The sequence below is a fragment of the Euprymna scolopes genome, chromosome 9, assembly GCF_053919585.1.
Source record: "Euprymna scolopes isolate OS-2025 chromosome 9, ASM5391958v1, whole genome shotgun sequence".
NCBI lineage: Eukaryota > Metazoa > Mollusca > Cephalopoda > Sepiida > Sepiolidae > Euprymna > Euprymna scolopes.
In genome coordinates, this window is record NC_136490.1 from 99647286 (window position 1) to 99662734 (window position 15449).

Sequence of the window (15449 nt, forward strand, 5' to 3'; positions counted from 1 at the left end):
TAACCCACATCATCGCCTCACTTACTAAAATAATAACTTTGATGTATTGTCTGGTCTGATTATTTCATTGCAAACACACTAATGCATTAAAACATATTACATTTTTCATAATTCTTGGATATGTTACTAATTTCGACAATTATTTTTTCATAATTTAAACCATCCTTATCGCCCTCTCTTACTAACATAATTACTTTGATATATTTCCTGGGCTGATTATTTTATTATAAACATACACTCGATTAACTTGCATTTAATCATTGTTCATAATCCTGGATATGTTACTAATTTCGAAATTAAATTTTATAATTAAAATCCCACATGATGTCTTTCACTCCTACTTATATAATATATTTGATATATTATCTGGGCTTATTATATCATTACAAACACCGCAATCAAGTAACTCACATTTCATCATTTTTTATAATTCTTGGATATGTTACTAATTTTGACAATAATTTTCATAACTTTAACGCACTATGTCGCTCCCCCTTACTTAATTATAACGTTGATATATTGCCTGGGATTATTATATCATTACAAACAAATCAATAAATTCTGGGTATTCTCATAGTATATATGTTTCACCTATCTTATCTAATTCCAGGTGACGCCGCATATTCTGCTAATATATATCATTCACCTATCTCATCCGATCCTGAGCGACGCTGAGTATTTTGCTACTCTATGTTTTCCACCTATCTCATCAATACTAGCTGACGCTTTCTGATAGTATATATTTGCACATCTCATTCAATCCCGGGACTGACTTCATATCCGCCACCCAATTGTTGAAAATATACATGAAATAAAGTAATGTTTTAATCGTAAACTGTTTCAGCCATTTTCAGGACTGACTTTATATCCCCAAGCCACTGCTAAAAATATACATAAAATCATGTAATCTCTAAATAGTAAACTGTTTCAGCCATTTCCGGGACCGACTTTATATTCCAAACCCACTGCTAAAAATATACATGAAATAAAGTAATGTATAAATCGGAAAATGCTTCAGCCATTTACGGGAGCGACTTCTTTTCTCCCATCCTACAGTTAAAAATATACATTAAATAAAGTAATGTCCAAAACGTAAATGGTTGCAGCCATTTCCGTAACCGACTTTATATTTCCCACCCCAATGTTAAAAATATACATTAAATAAAGTAATGTGTAATGCGTAAATGGTTTCAGCCATTTTCGGGACGGATTTAATATTACCCATCCCACTGTTAAAAATATACATGAAATAAAGTAATGTTTAAATCGTAAACGGTTTCAGTAATTTCCTGGAATGACTTCATATCCCGTAACCCACTGCTTAAAATATACTTGAAATAAAGTAATGTTTAAATCAAAAGCTGTTTCAGCAGCTTTTCGAAGTAATACATATAAACATTAACACGGTTAGAGATTAGGCAACCATTGCTTCAACATGAATTTCTGAGTGTAGTGTGAGTTTCAGCATTCCAGTTACTTAAATCCCTCCTTTTTTGGTCTTGGTTAATTGAAGAGAAATCCTTCATTACTGATACAATTTTTATTTTTGTTATTGACCTTTGGGGAGCTGGTTTCCCCTAAATATATGACCGACCTCATATCCAATTCCGCCCTTGTGGGGAGGAAAGTAAAAAAAAAAAAACATCAGAATGGACATTTTCCAGGGCATTATATAATTAATCAGAAGTGACATTTCAAGGGCATTTTGTAATTAAATCAGAAATAACTTTTCCAGTTACTTTTTAAATATTAAAACTTTGTTACATTAAACATAGTACCTATTCACAATGCCTCTCCACGGGACAGATTTAGATACCAGTGTTGTTTTTTAACGCGGAGAAAAAATCTCTTCGTCGTAAAGGATTTCACTTCCACTGAGAGAGAAGAAATTGAAATCTAGCACGTGAAGAACAGATACTACACTTTGATCTTAGCCAAAAAGCCAAGAAAGACAAATCATTTTTATTAGCTTTGCCTCAACAGCGATCACTAACAGTAAAATGGAATGTTTTAAAGAAAACTGACACTTATAGATCATTAATGGCTCTCATCTTGACGAGGCTCCATGTTTTGACAAACTTCTGGGCTTGACCTTTACTCCTGATCTGAGATCGAACACGTACATTAGATCTGTTGCCAAGGCCGCTGAAAAATGGTGGGATCGTTCTACCGTTCACGTAAATATCTCCATGCTGGTACAATTCTCTACATATATAAGAGCCAAGTGCGTCCATAGATGGAGTACCATTGCCACATCTGGGCAGGAGCTACTGGAAGTAGCTTATCCTGCCTTGACAGAGTTCAAAATAGATTTGGGAGCCTTGTGGGCGATGCCCGTTTTCTCTTCCCTGTAACCTCTTTCCCACAGAAAAGATGTCGCCAGCCTGTCTCTGCTTTATCGTTATTTTCATGGCAAGTGCTCATCGGAGTTCCAATCCATGGTCCCCCCTGGCCTGACTTTCACGACAAACACTCGTCTAGTTGAAACCATTATCAATATTTTCCCCACTCTTTATCGGTATTCCTAAACCTAAACATAGATTCCATGAACAAAGCTTCTTTCTTAGAACAGCAGACTTGTGGAACTCTGCTTTCCAACTGACTACAATGTGATTGTCTTCAAGTCCAATGTGAATAAATTCTTGATGAGCCATCCATCTGAGTAATCCAATTTATCAGATTTCCACTTCTATCGTTGACTGACATGTCTCCCTGACAACTGTATACTCATTAACCCTTATCCTCGAATGGCCCTTGGGCTTTGATTATTCGTGCATTGAATTAATTAATGAATTATATTAAATGAATGACTTTAGAACGGTATACATATTATTATTAGGAAATTAGTATGGCAAGAGAAACGTAGAATCAGTAATTAGGGTTTTGATTAGGGGGGGTGCTTTTTATCTAGATATAATTTCTTCCGATCAACTGCTTAATGTTTTTTATTTATGTATTTCGTCCAATATTTAGATAAACTCACTGTGACGTTTCGATTAACATTTGTCTGCTATGTGTAATAATTTTACTTGTGCGCTTTTTTCAGTGTTATTTTAAGCTATCATTGTCAGTGCCATTTTAAGCTAGCATTTTTCCAGCACTCTTTTAACAAGTGTTATTTTCGATTAAATTTAATGCGTACATATACCACTGAAATGCCTATTTTTTATACTGTAGACATTACACATTCTGAAATCAAGACTTTTTTATAGAGATTAATCTATTTTGAGTGCTATTTTTTTTTCATTTCTTTCCAATTAGTTATACTCTAGATCAACTGTGAGTTTGATAAAAGCATTTGTTTTTTTGTTTTTGTTTTTTCCCCTGTAAAACGAACTGGATTCGAACATGACACACCAAAATGTGAAGTCCGTTTTTTTTTTTTTTTTAAGCGTCATTAATCTTTAAATGCTGAACCATGTTAGCCGTTAAGTTCAAAAGAGGTAAATACTAAGACAAGAAAAACATTGTGCATGGAAGCGGTCCTTTAAAAATTGCATGAGACCAAAGCAATATGGACTCTTAAAAAGTATAGTAACCGAGTATTCTTTAAAACAAATATGAAATTTTCGCCAGTTAAAATGCTGGCAACTGACAAACATCAGTTGTGATTTAATATTATTATTAATTTTTTTTTTTTTATAGTTTTTATATGATTGGTTATTGTCTGTTTTTATATGATTGGACGTTTCGCCGGCAACTTTCATTTATAACTATTTTCTAATTTTCGGTTCTTAATATGTTAATACTTTCAAAATGCGTAGCATCTGTTCTGATGCAATACTTTATTTAGTAGGGCAGATTGCTCAAACAATCTTTCCATTGGTGCTTGTATCACTAAGTGAAAGATTCTTATGGAATATTGTCTCAGTTTAGAAGACAGAAAAATAAAGTGCTTTGTAACAACAGATACTAGTCTTTCCGAGATTATTTTAATGACCTTTTTTAATATAGTCTGTTTAGTTGGGAGTAGTTAACAAACTTAAATTACTGCAATGAATCAAAAATTAAGGGATCGCCTTAAGTTGAAATCATAACCGCAACTAATTCCACTATTTATATTTTAATACGATTAAGTGATTTTATAAGATTTTCATACGTAATCGCTTAAAAACGTAGACTCACTTTTGGCGGCAGTGAATTTCTTTCAAACTGATTACTTTTTCAGTTTATGCATTGTATACCTATTGTGACGTTTTTAAAAATGTTTTTAATATATTTTGTGCCATGTTCTATTTATCAACTTATGATACTTTTACTTGTGCCATTTCTATTTATCAACTTATGATACTTTTACTTGTGCCATTTCTATTTATCAACTTATGATACTTTTACTTGTGTCATTTCTATTTATAAACTTATGATACTTTTACTTGTGCCATTTCTATTTATCAACTTATGATACTTTTACTTGTGCCATTTCTCCATTGACATTTTACATTACTATTTTTCCGTACGGATGTTCATTAAAATTTAATCGGTACATATTCCAGAAAGTGTATATTTGATTTTGTATGCATTAGACACTTTGCGTTCAAGAGCGAGTTTAATCGGCTTTGTTATAGAGATTACATTTCTACGTGCGCAATTATTTTATTTGCTTTCCCTCAAGGAGGTTTGACTTAAAGTCAACTGTAAATTTCATAACTGTTTTTTTTCTGAAGAACGAACTGTTATTCAAGCTTGGTACACCCAGGTTTTCAGCCCATGTCGGTAACCGCCATAAATCATTTAAAGGTGGAACGAGGTAAGCCGTTAATATCCAAACAGGTCAAAATTAAGATAAAGATAACCATATTTTCATGGGAGTGGTCCACTTCATAGTATGTCACCAAAGGATATGAACATTTAAAAGTAGTATTTTTTTAAAATCTAATATGATTTTTCTGTAAAAAAACAAAAACAAACTGACATTACTAATTAAATTAAAAGTAAGATATAGTAAGAATGTTTAAACATTTTTTAAATTTATATAATATTTTATTATCGGGGTGTGCTTTTCTCCGGGAACTACCGTCCGAAATGTTTGATTTTTTTTTTCTTTTCGGTTATTCATTTTTTTATACTTTCAAAATGCGTAGCATCTGTTCTTACATTTCATTTTATTGCCTCAGTTTAGAAGGGAAATTAAAACACAGTACTGTATTCGAACATATATTAGTGTTACCCAGATTATTCGAATGAATTTATTCAATCCAGATTGTTTTTAACACTGCTAACTTTGTTAACGGTTGTCTAATTCCATCGGCGCACTTTGTGAGCATGCAAACTTTTAATCCACTAAGGTGGCGTTATTCATGCTTACTTTGTCAAGTCCAACGCGCCTTGTTGGGTATCAAATTTATCGACAGGGATGCGTCCAGTCAGAATTTTATAAACGCTGGCCTTCCAAACTAGGAAGCAGGCCTTTGCACTAAAATCACATGCCATCTGATGTTACGGAATAAGGTATAAGGCGAAAAATATTGTCTGCAAATACCCTTATACAACTGGACATTATCGAGGACTTTATTCACTACGAATAAAGTATTGGATAATATTCAGTTGTATATTATACTCAAGTGGAGGTTTAAAGTTCAATATTCAGTGGAGGGGGGCAAGACTAAAAAATAAATTGCGACTTACTTCAGACTTTTATCCATCGAAGGCTTCTGGAAAGGGAGCATACATGGAAGAAATAAAGTGTTCCGTTGGATTAGACTCTCGAGTTCTGCAGAAAGTTTCTTGAGTTCGACCATATACAACGGATGAAACCCGTGGGTTACATTGGTCGAAACACTGTGAAAATATTCAAGAAAGGAACAGTAGTCTGAATAATTAATCAAAGTTGTCTGAATATTTTATTTCTTAATCTATGAATACATTTTAATCAGTGATTTTCTATCTCAGAATCCATCAAAGAATGTAATTGTTTTCTTTCTTATATTGTAAAACACTTAATAACAATGTTGAATATAGCGTTATTGTTATTAGGTTGGTGCGAAAATAATGTCGTTTTTATATATATTGTTGAGGGTCAAAAAACGATATTATTTTTGCACCAAACTAATAGTAATATGGTAAGAATATACTAGTTGAACTAATGAATTAATTCTGAACATAATTTTCACCATCTGCTTAAATATTGAAACAGAAATATTTATGAATCACAACTTCCAAGGATAAAGGTAAATGAAATGACATGTTGGTACTTGAATGATAGTAAATACTAGAAGCGTATTGGATATCTCACCATATCACGCATTACAATTAAACACATAGACCACAGCCCAATTCATTGTATATTGTATCTGAGGACCAAACGATGAATTAGGTTAGAAGCGGCAACAACGATGCAGTCGAAATACAGCTACGGTAGGTGTGTCAGAAACTTCGTGAAAAATATTGAATATTTCGATTCCCTGTCTTTCCAAGCCTATAACTACTCGAAAAATGTTATTAAAACCCTATTTTTTTTCAATTAAAGGAGCAAGGACCAAGGTTTTATTTAAAAAAAAAACAACAACAAAAAACAACGTGATTTAAAAAAAAAGGTTTTAAACTTCTGAATTTACAAGTAAATTTCCCCCCAACGATATTGTTTTTTTGTTTTATATTAGAATATGTGATTTATTGATTTTTTATCTTCAATTTGTGATATATAAAACTAATTATTTACTTTTTAATAGACATTTCAAAATAGGGGTCGTGAATAATAAAAAACGTTTGTTTAAAATATTATATTCGGTTTATTGGAAAGAGCATAACATTTCACATTAACGCTGAAAATACCGTAGAAATAGACTCAGAAAAATTTTGATAAATTTTTAAAATTTAAAAATTTAAAAATACTGAACTCGTAAAATTCAATTAATTTCATTACTGTTTTTTTTTTTTTAAATAAAAAAATATTATTTCTATTACTTTTTATACAACTTTAATAGTTTCTTTTGGAAGTATAATATAAAGAAAATAAACAATCCACTTTTAAACGACAAATTACGAGTTTTTTAAAATATTTTATTCGCAGTTTCGTGTTTGGAGTGTCAAAAATTCCTACAAAAATTCTGATACCTACATTTACGGCCAAATGTTACTCTCTTTCTCCACTTTCTAGTTTATTCATGCATTACCAGAATTTAATCAGAACTATTTGTGATATATTTAATCAAATGTTGAAATAAAATAAGGGTAAGACGAATAAATAATTTTGTATTTTGTTATACTCTGATGTAAACACCTAAAAAAGTCCAAACTCTGAAGCACATTTGAAGGTCTCATTTAGCGACTCAAATGAAAATAAAACTTTTGCCTTCTTCGAATTAAAGTTTTGTTTGTTTCAATCTCATTGTTTGACATCTTCAGTTGCGTCCTGGGCGTGCAGAATGAGGAGAGAGAAAGATAAGAAGGAGGAGAGAGAAGAACATTGAGAGAGAGAGAGAGAGAGAGAGAGAGAGAGAGAGAGAGAGAGAGAGAGAGAGAGGGTAAAGCAAACAGATTCCCCAAGGGTTAAGATAATAGTGCTTGGTGATGGGGGTATATCACTAATTAAACTTCGGTGATAGCAAATCGTGCATTTATAAACGCACACAACAATTTTGATTTATGATGTGCGATAACCATTCGATCAAGTGCGATAGGTAACACTTTGTTAATTGGACGCTCGTGCGCAGACGCAGACGTAGATTTGAAGTGTATTGTTTCCAATACGACAAAAGAAAAAATCTCGCATGGAAAATCAGTGTTTCTATACGGTGAAAGTCGGTGTTGCTCGGTGGCGACAACTTTGTAGAACTTTGGTCCAAATATTCTCTATTATGTTTGCGCAAAAATAATGTCGTTTTTTTTAATAAAATATATGCGTCAAAAGTGACATTAATTTTGCACCAACCTAATACTTATATCTGTTGAGAGTCGCGATGCCACCTTTCTATTGGCGGGCATCTTCATCAATCGACCCATATAAATAGTACTTTTACCGTTCATTTAACTACCTATCTTAAAAGAAATGACTAATCGTAAACTGAAGAACAGTTGCATTTTAAATGAGTAAAGTTATTTTTAAGTTTCTGATTTACTTTCACAAATTTCGTAATAAAATGTTAACTACAAATAATTAAATACCTGTTTAATAGTATGACATATTAACTCCAAACTAGAATTTACTCTATATCTACAAAGTTGAGTTTTATTAACGCTCGGACACTGATATTAAAATCTTAATTTTTCTATTTAAAAATTATTAAAATGATCTTCTTAATATACTCCCTCAAGAATAAACGAGCGACTATATGAAGGTTAACTAATTTGCATATTCCTTTAAAAACGAAAGTTATTTTATTACTTATTCAGTTTTTATAATTTCCTATGAAAGGGTTTGTGTGATTTGGCTATTACGCTTAATTCTGTTTATGCATAGTTATAACATTATGTATAATGATTTAGAATGCAAGATGAAAGCTTTCCAGTACACGGATGTGAATATATATATATATATATATATATATATATATATATATATATATATATATATATATATATATATATATATATATAGTAAGGTGATTAATAATTTCTAATTAAAATTCAAAATCTGTTTCATAAGAATGAGAACAACAAAGCCAATAAATTGTACGATCGTTTTGAAACGATGTTTTTTATTGTGACAGACATTGTGCCAAGGACAATAATTTTAGCACATAGATTTTTATGAAAACAAAGTCTCCTCATCAGCGAAATTTTGGGTGATTTTAAATAAAAGACACTATAAATAAACCTATCATTTACGTAGTGCAGATGAATCTGGAAAATATTAAAATATAAGGTAAAAATAGTTAATTAATGATGTAGATAAGTAATGTAATATTGGATAGTAATAAACGTTAGAATAAAATTACATAGCTGTGTTTAGATTATTTATAATGTTATAATAAGATGCTATCAATTTCAGCAAATATAAGTATATATATATATTTACCTTAAAATGGTTCATCCTTTGAAAGCCGTAATACTCCCCAGAGCAATTCATTTATTTTACTCAGTGAGCACCACTTATCAAGGCCCGGAAGCCACTCAGGTATAAGGGTTATTGCAAGTACATTACGTTAGTGTGGAGATTTGATTAAGTGTTTACTTAAGGGGGCGGTTCATTAGGAATTTGTTAACATTGGACTTGAAGACATCCAAGTTGTTGTCCGGTGGGAAGCAGGCAGACGGAACAGAGTTCCACAGGTGTGCAGTTCTAAGAAAGAACCTCTCTTCATGGAATCCGCGTTTTGATTAAGGCACAGATATAGAGTAGTGGAAAATTTTCACAGTGGATTCAGCTAGACGGGTGTTTTTCGTGAAAGATTGGCGAGGGGGGGGCCAGAGATTGGAGTTCAGATGAGCACCTGGCATGGAAATAATGATAAAACAATGATAGGCTGTTTTTAGCATCTCCTGCCCAGATATGGCAACAGAACTTCATCCTTGGACGTACTTGGCATTCAGATGTTGTCCGTAGCTATAACATGCTCTAACTGTTTAATTTTAAATTGAAAGGCCAAAAGGGAAGTTCCTAACGGTTAGCTTATTTCATCATCGCTTAATTTAAGTTTAAATAAAAATATAAATATTGAAAATGAAGGGAGATAATATTGTTTTTCTAGTAATATTGTCAAAGGGGGAGAATTCGTCCTTATTCTGTTTTTTCCTATAGTATAAGATAATCTTATTGAGTAAAGTTAGTAATATAATAAATGTTTTATTTATTTTTTATTTACTGTATTTATTTGTTGGAACAAATACAATTAGTAACCTACAAGGGTTAAATTTTAATTGAGATTTAACTAAGATACAGAATAATGACAGTTTGTTAATAATAATGATGAACCACATCTTATTAGTAAAAATATTCTATTACTGTTGTGGAGACGCCCACTAATTAGCATACGTGGGTGAACAAGATATAGATAAAGGTGTCAAGTCAGCAAGACCGGAGAGCTGTGTTCGAACGCCGGATAGGCAAGACGCTTGTGCCGGTTGCTCCATGAAAGGCTTTAACACGTCCTCTGCCGGACAATCTTCCAACTGCAGTACAACTGCACCTTTGTAAAATAGGTATTTTATTTTCGTCTTAATATATTTCTTTTACCTTTACTTTCTGCGTGCGCGTTGTTGTTGACACAGACACAACAATGACAAAATCTAGGATATATTATTAACTAGCGGGGGTACCCGGCGTTGCCCGAGTGTTTGTTTCCGGGACGGGGGGGGAGTTTTAAAAAATGTTATGGTAGGTAAGTAGGAAGGATCAAACCCGGAGTCATGAGTAAAAGTAGGAAAATAAAGTGTGAAAAAAAAAACATCTGCAACGTTAACAGTTCGGCCACCAAGAAAAGTCCATTCCAGTTGTATAGGGGGAAAAAAAACGACTACGGTAGGTCGGCGCGAACGTGAAAATATAATGTGAATTGTCCAGCACGCTAACCACTACGCCACAGAGCACTGCAGCTTAGTTTAGTGAGTTTAAATAACTTCACATGAAAGAACTACGAAGCCAAACCGGTGTTCTCTTCTGAACTGTTCCTTGTGAACGATCCCCAAACGGTGTTAAGTGGTGGCAGGGGGGGGAGGAATTTATTAGAGAGAAAATATTTTACCACTTCCATTGATCTTAACCGATTTTGGTCGTGACTTCTCAGCAGAAAAAGTATAGAAATCTAAGATTATCGAGGAATTTGAGAAATAATAAGCCAATAACACACCTCAGATATTGTTCTGCCGTTTGTGCATATTATATTTGCATGAAATATCTTGATTTTTAATCCTATTAAGGTCAAAATCCGACGGGAAAAAATGAGTTCATTTTATTTATATAGAGAAGAAGAGATAAGAAAGGTTTTTATGAGCTGTGGTGGTTTATATTTGTTTAATTTAAACCAGTGTTTACTAATGCATGGCGATAGTAGTCCCCCCCCTTGAATTTAATCGGGTGGTTTTTAGTATCGTCATATTGAAAAGTATTCAGGGTTTTATATCTATAAATAGTACAGGATCTGTCTCCTGGGGTATACGGTTTATATGATCCTACTATTTCACATTTCAGATTGAATTAAATATTCTTATCATTGAGTTGACAAATATGTTTAGAAAGAGAGATTTGGTTCTTGAGGGAGGTGCATTTAACAGAGTCCTCATCGGTTGAAATTCTATGTTTGATAATACCAGATGTAGAGCCGAGGTAGATTGCGTTCTGTATAAAGGTCTATTAGGGGCGGCATTGGTCTGAACTGTGTTGGATTATATTTGATTGGTAGATTGGTTGTTTGATCGTGTGGTCGAGCTATGGTTGTCATTAACATCATTAACATTTGTGGTTTGTGATACCGTGCAGCTATAGACCACATTTTTTTTATTTTGCATGAACCTTGTAGAGGGCATCCATTTTTTCTTCTGCTGTTACAGCCCGCTATATTTTCTGTATCTGTGTTTTGTATCTTATTGATTTTATTATTGTTCGGACGAATTATCTTTTGATGTATGTTTGGCATAGTTGAGCACGGTGTTTTGATTGTGTACTTATTAAATATGTTATTGTATCTATGAGGGTTTTAAAGATTTTGCTTAATATTTTAAAGAATTCCTTGGCTATGTTTGTCTTCAGATTTTTGGAGTAAGGAAGGTTGAACAATAGGATGTCTCTATGGATGTTTGTACGTTTACTGATTTTGGTATGCTGTTTATTTGTGTGGATCATCATTATTGTTACCAAACTTACCATTATTCTGTATCTAAGTTAAATCTTCATTCAAGTTTAACCCTTGTAAATTACTAATTTAATAATTCCAACAAATAAATAAAATAAATATATAAATAAACAATTATAATATTACTAAATTTGCTCAATATAATTATCTATATGAAAAAAAAACAGCATAAGAACGAATTATTCCCCTTTGATCATATCACTAGACAAAACAATATTATATCCCTTCATTTTGAATATTTATATTTTTATTTAAACCTAAAGTAAGCGATGATGAAATAAGCTAACCGTTAGGAATTTCCCTTTTGGGGTTTCAATTTGAAATTAAGCAGTTAGAGCATGTAGAAGCTATAGACAACATCTAAATGAATTGCTCTGGGGATTATTACGGCTTTGAAGGGTGAACCATTTTAAGGTAAATATATATATATATATATATATATATATATATATATATATATATATATATATACTTATATTTGCTGAAATTCTCTTAATAGCATCTTATAACATTATAAATAATCTAAACCCAGCTTTGTAATTTTATTCTAACGTTTACTCTAAACACAACTATGTAATTTTATTCTAACTTTTATTATTAATCAATATTACATTACTAATCTACATCATTAATTAACTATTTTTCCCTATATTTTAATAGTTTCCAGATTCATCTGCACTGCTTAAATGCTAGGTTTTTTTATGGTATTTTTATTAAAAAAAAACACCCAATATGTCGTTGATGAGGAAACTTTGTTTTCATAAAAATACTATATGATAACATCATTGTTTTTGAATCAATGTCTGTCACAAAACATCGTTTCCGAAACGATCGTACAATTTATTGGCTTTGTTTTGCTCCTTTTTATGAAACAGATTTTTAATTTTAATTTTGAATTAGAAATTATTAATCACCTTACCAAATATAAAAATAGCTTTAGAATATTTGCCCATTGAGCTTTGATACATCGGCTTTACAACGAACATTACTCTTGTCCTGTATTTTAATTAAATTAGTATTTTTGCTATAACATTAAAATACACTCTGCTCTATGGAAAATTGATCCAATCCCCTTTAAATATATATATATATATATATATATATATATATATATATATATATATATATACATATATATATATATATATATATATATATATATATATATATATATATATATAAACACTGAAATCCACATACGAATTCAGAGGATATCTGTCGCTTTTGGAAGGTTGGAGAATTGTGTCGTCTGCTCATGGCATCACAGACAGGACTAAGATCTTCGTTTACAATACCTCTGAGCTAAAACACTGTTGTATTCATCAGATACATGGACATTGCATCAAAGTCACATTAAATGGTTTGAACGATTTCACAAAAAATACGTTAGACATATCTTATACATCAAGTGGCAACCACACATACCCGATACTGAAGTTCTTGTGAGTGTATATTGCTCTAGTATTGAGACCCTTGTAATCAGATCTCACATGCCTCTGGGGGCACCTGGGTCGAAAGAAAGATTGTAGGCTGCCAAAACAAACTTTTTACGGGGAACTGGAAAATGGCAAGCGCCCTAAACACAAGCCTAGGAAGAGGTTCTACAAAGAATAATTTGAAAGTTTTACAAATCGACATCAACACATGGGAAGAACTTACTTGGCAAAGGCCGTAATGGCGAAGGCTTGTGCGTGAAAGTTGTGATGCTCCAGAGAAAAGAAAGCCGCCCCCACAGCAATCTGAAGCAAGAGTTTCACAACGGTTTAATTGATGGTCTTAACCATGACACACAGCTGAAAATGTGACAATTGTTAACTAGTGCTTTTGTCAAAAGTTGGCTACGTCAACAACCTTAAATCGTACAAAACTCCTGTTCAGGTCAAATTTGCACCTATTAGTCGGAACCAAACGATCGGTTTAATATGCAGCAAAGTTTGCAAGTCGACTGATTGTTTAAAAATACATGTGATGAAGTCAATGAAGTGGAAATTGCTCAATTTTTATGTGACATATGCTTCAAGTTGTGAAAATCTGCGGGTGGAGTGCAGAGTCATCTGAAATGGCACAGACGGCAAGCAGTATTAAATTGAGGAATCCAAACAGCGACTTAACTCACATAATTTGCTATAGTATTATGCATCTTCATAGAAAAATGAATGCTATTTTAAAAAATAAAATAACAAGATATATTATTTGTAAAATCAATCTTGGAGTTGGGTTAAAATTAATTGAATAAGGGAAAGGTTGCAATGCCAGTTGATAAACGACCCAATGACGAATACCGAAATTAGTATCCTTATGCACGCAATATTCCTCAGATAAAATAATATTACTGCTGGTTACGATATCCCCTATCCTTTATAAAGAACAATTAAATTATTTTCATTTTACCGTTATTACCTTCGCTTGTTTATAAACATCGAGAAAAAAAAACGACATAGACAGGAGAGGGTATGCACGCAATTATATAAACTGGAGCAATTTCAATTTTTTTTTAAAATTCTTTGTATTATTTTTTTAAATGACATTTTTCTTTCAATTTTATAAATAAACTCGTTTCAATCCGTATAAACTTCCTGTTGTCTTGTCTGTTAATAAATTATTATTTGTGCATTTTTATACATCATTTATAGTAATCAAACGTAAGCCATATTTTCGTAAGCATTTTTCGCTTTTAAGATATATAGGAATGAAACATAGGGTTGATGGAATGGTATTTCGCAAAATAATCTATATTGATTCCTGTGATTATTAAATAACGGTCTACATGAAATCAGTGAAATCTTTAATTAATTTAGTTAGTGAAACACACATAACAAATGTATTCGGGCAAATATTCTGAGGGACGTTCCAAAAGTAATGCCTCCTACTTTTATTTCGCCCGAATCGACCTGAGGGTGTTGTAAATTATATCGCTACGATGAATGAAGCAAAGCATCCATGATCTGAAAGTGTCATCTCTCTGTTGTAGATATCGACTGTGCTAGACTCCCATAACGCAACCCCTATCATGGTGACGCGACAGAAACATAGATACGTCATTGAATTCTTTCATGCAGAAGACATTGAACCGATCAACATTCATCGTCGCCTGCTGAACCTTTACGAATCGGATGTAGTTAATAGCAGCACAGTTAAGTGGCGGGTTCGTCGATTTTAGAGTGGCGACAGACATGTAGTTGTTTTTAATCTCTTTGTACAAACGTCATTATTGAACCGAATCAATACATGCATACACACATAACAGCGTGCTATATAAGAAGATACCTGACTAGTAGATGACGCGACTAATAAAACGCCATATTACTGTTTTATTATTAATCCTACGTGTCAAAGTTTAAGGTAAATCAGAATATTAATTATCAATTAGTTATGTAAAAGAAGCAACACTAGCAAATAAATAAAATCTAATCGAAAAATGTTGATTTCGTCTGTTATGCAAGAATTTGTGATTGAAAAAAAAAACTGCTCAAGCAAAGCTATTACTTGATAAGCGTTATTTTTTTTCTGCACAGATGAAAAAATGGTAAAGAACTGATGGACTGAGCTAAAACGCGTCCGAAGAGACGAAAAGTATGGGTATCGCCATGTCGTTAAATAAGGATGTTGTAGCGAAAATATTTTTTTTAAATACTGTTTCAAAAAAGAGTTTTGTCCATAGTCGAATGAGAAAACAACGCGTCGATTATTAAGATTTGTTGGGTTCATACGTTTATCCAA

At 32.3% G+C, this 15449-nt stretch overlaps 1 pseudogene; it reads right to left on the reverse strand.

Annotated features, from left to right (window-relative positions):
* Nucleotides 1-1857: 1857 nt before the first annotated feature.
* LOC145285366 (U2 spliceosomal RNA) lies at nt 1858-1955 on the reverse strand (annotated as a pseudogene).
* Between the last annotated feature and the right edge of the window lie 13494 nt (nt 1956-15449).